Below are 4,224 nucleotides of genomic sequence, written 5' to 3' on the forward strand. Positions count from 1 at the left end.
TAGTTATGCCAGCTTTAGCCATGCTGTACATTGTGGCAAAAATAAGACGGCTTCACTGATGTTTATGAAAGTGTACACTCAGTATTTGTTGCAGAAATTAAGCAATTCCAGGTTTACTATTGTACTTTGTAAAAATATATTTGTCTAACATATTTGCATATTTGTTAAAATCTTGTACTTTAATATTTTTGCGATATCTAACATTGATAGTCTTACATTTCATGTAAGATACATATTTATACAAAACAAAACAAACATAAAACAACATTGTACACTTTTCTTTGCTAAAACATTTTTTGTTACATTGAATCAGGGGTATGCATAAATCTGGAAGGCACACTATATGTAACGGTATGGTACAACAGCATAAATGACACCAAAGTCGACACAGTACATTTCTTAAAAGATAATTTATCGAGCAGATTTAAACAAATAAAAATGTCCATTATAATGACTGGTGATTATTAGGGATGGGGATCGAAACCCAGTTCTATTATGGACCCGGTTCAAAATTTCTCAAAACCCGAATATCAATAAGGTCCGAGCTTATCGGTTCAGCTATCGAGACTAGTGGGTAATATAATGTAACGTTAACTTATGTCTCGAGAGACAAGAGTCATGTCATTTAAATAAAATCACTGGTGCACAAACATACATCGATTGTCTAATAAAGTTACTAAATTCAATTGAATTGCCTGCCAACCACCTATAAACTAAACGAAGAATTTACTTGCATCACGCCCTAATTCGCTTAATTTCTCATTTCATTGCTTGCTAAGATGGCTGAACGTACTAAGCTTTCAACGGCTTGGCTACATTTTAATAACGCCAAAGATAAGGAGGAAGCAACATGTAATTTATGTTTGAAGGTAATTTCTTGAAAGGGTGGGAACACTACAGCAATGATTAAGCACCTCAGCGTTGTGCATCAGTTAAAGGAAAAATGCAGACTCGATTGTCTTCGAGTCGCAACTGTGCCAACTCCGGCTGCCGTTGCAGGACAGTCATCCTCCTCCACCCAAGGTATGCATGGTGAGTGCACCCCAACTTAATAGCAAGTCTCCATCGTTGACAATAATAATCCAATTCAGGACTCTACAGTGCAACTATTACACTCGCATATGCCCCTAAAATTAGATACGTGCACGAACGGGAAAAATAATTTACGAGCACAGTGTGTGAAGAGCTGTCAAGAAGAGCTGTCGATTCTTTTTTCTTTTTGTGTAAAGCATAATATTTATTCTATTTATGTATATTATTTATTGTCTTTGTTGTTGGAAAAAACGTTTTGGACATTTTGCTACTGATGTATTATTTTATTGTTCTCATAGTTATACATTATGTTGAAATCAGAAATTAAAGACTCACAGTTTTTTCAATAATAGCAATAACAGTTCTGTTTAGAATTTATTGTCATCTCATCTTTCCACCAAATAATAGAAAAGTATCGATAGTGGTATTGCTAAAGACTCGGATCGTTAAGCAATCTCGAAAATGGTATCAATATCAATAATAATTAACGATCCCCATCCCTTGTGATTATACAGTTAATACTAGAAGTGCCGACATTTTAAACTACCTACAAGAGCTAAAACTATACTATAAAAATTAAGTAGTGTATTTAAATGGAAATATGAACGTAAAACATAAACATTTATAATATATAGTTATAATATTTATATATAAAAAATATACAATATAAAACATAAAATTGATATAAATTACATCAAAGCTCTGTTTTTCTCTAAACAGGTACACTGCACAATCAAAACACATAGATGAAACAAGTGTTTATTTGCGGGGTAATCGCTCTGTGTCCACTCAATCTGACTACCCTAGTGAAAAAAAGTATACTTTATTGTATTTAAAATATACTTCCTTTTTTCAATAGTACATTGCAAATATACTAACAAAAAATTTTCTATCTTTAAATATATTTAAAGTATATTAGCATCATGTTCTTAACTATTTTCACAATACAACTTTTAACACACTTTAAAATAATTGTACTTTAGTATATTTTCTATAAATATATTTTAGAAAAATATACTTGAAGTGATTTTTTTTTATTTTTTAAAAGTGTGTTTTTTTGCACTTTACTTAAAAATATATTTTAGGTATATTTTTAACTGTGTGCTGAAAATGATCATTGTAACAATGCATTGAAAGTATACTTTCAAAATACATTATTAAATATCCTGAAGTTGTAGTATATTTTAAGTAAAAGTTTACTTCTTCATTCTTGGAATTCACTTCATTACTTGGACATACATTGCTTTCAGAAAGTATTAAAGCATATGATAAATGCATTGAAAGCCCATTTAAAACTTTTTTAAATACAGTGTATGCAGTGTACGAATGGCTACTCGTGTAATTGTGATTTAAGTATTTTAATATGTTTATACAATGTTACAGAGAGGTACAATGTACAATAAACAATAAACAAAAACGTCTGTCAGTTGTATTTGAGTCATGATGTCTGGCAACCAAAATATAACCAACCTACAACATATTTTTGATGATGCCGAGGCAACGTCTGTTTTAGACGTAATTTTAGTCGATACTTTATATGAAATAACCAATACACAATCTTGGAGGTGTCTGTGTGTTGTTAGGACACTCCCGCGATCATCGCGCATTACTGTCGGACAGCACAGCTGTAAGCCAGTTCAATCAGGAATAAAAACTATTCTGACATATTATTTCACAGTTTTACACCCTAAATGTTATAATTATTTACCAATTGCTAATACTTTAACCCGAAATGGCTGACTTTTCATGTCTGTGATTACTTTTATCCCATCTTTTCACAATAATAGGCAGCACTGTGGAGTAGTGGTTAGGGCTCTGGACTTGTAGCTGGAAGAGGGTTCAAATCCCAGGTAGGGCAGTGCTGTTGTACCCTTGAGCAAGGTACTTCACTTAGATTGCTCCAGTAAAAAAATACCCAGCTGTATAAATGGGTACAAATGTAATTGGGTAAGGGCGTCTGCTAAATGACGACAATGTAATGTAATAGCAACAGCAGTCAGAAAAAGTCCCCATATAACTTCTGAGCATTACATTTACATTTCCCATAATTTCACAATAACAGCATCCCGCTATTTATAATCCTGACTGAGTTACAATTGTAGCATATTGTAGTTGTTGTTGTGTTGAAAACATCAAGTTTCACATTGTCCGGTGAAGAACTGCATTTCTTTCCCTGTGTGTCTGTGTAAACAAGGTCACTGTCTCACTGTGCTACGGTACTGTGCTATAGTTCAACCCTGATACCTAGAAGAACAGAGTCTGATAAGAACACGGGACAGACATGTGGGCCTGGTCTGGTGTGCATAAAAGTAAAATATTTAATATTTACTTGATAGTGTGCTGCTACTCCCACGAAAGATCTGTTAAGAAGGAAACCACTTTTAATTTTTGATAACAACGAACAAAAGCAAGAGCAGAATAAACGAACAATTGAATTAAACAAGTAATGAACAAGTTAATAAAAAAAATACCGAAACGAACACTGACACATTGCTGAACAAAACATAATATAAAATGCATTAAATATCAACATATCTGTGCATGAACAATAGGCAACATTTAGTTTGTATGGATGTTGGGCACAACATCTTTATTGCGGTTACTGTAGCAATAAGCAGTTATTTCCACTGTACTCACAGAGCCATTGAGGCGTGTGAATGAACCCATGGAGCACCACTGATGCCAAGAGAGGCTTTAGACAATGTCGAAGTTGTCTAAAAACAGAGGATCTGCAAGAACATTTTCATGTTGTTTTCTCGCAGGTATTTTCTTGATTTAATACAGCACAAATGTGACCACTCACACTGTATTGGTGGGAGGGATTAAACACAACTCTAACCAGCCATACAATCATACAATCTTTAGAACAACTTGACATCTCCAGCTGCTTAAGAGCTGAAAACTATTTGATTTAAATGAAGTAAATAATGTGTTAATTGAAATAACCAATAACTCACAAAACCCAGAAGTCAGTATATGTCTATTATTGTTATTATTATTTTAGAACTTAAATTACTGATAAACATATCTGAAATGGAAAATAAGAAGCCTGAGCTAAAGCCTCCTATCAGACACAAAGTCTCCATTCGGACCATGCAGTTGAAGTCCTTGGCAATTTCCAGTAATGAAATCAGTAACTCTAAATAGCACCCAAACTTCAACAATTCCTTGATAATTAGAGATAATAAAAGA

Source organism: Amia ocellicauda, chromosome 6 (genome assembly GCF_036373705.1).
Source record: "Amia ocellicauda isolate fAmiCal2 chromosome 6, fAmiCal2.hap1, whole genome shotgun sequence".
NCBI classification, from domain to species: Eukaryota; Metazoa; Chordata; class Actinopteri; order Amiiformes; family Amiidae; genus Amia; species Amia ocellicauda.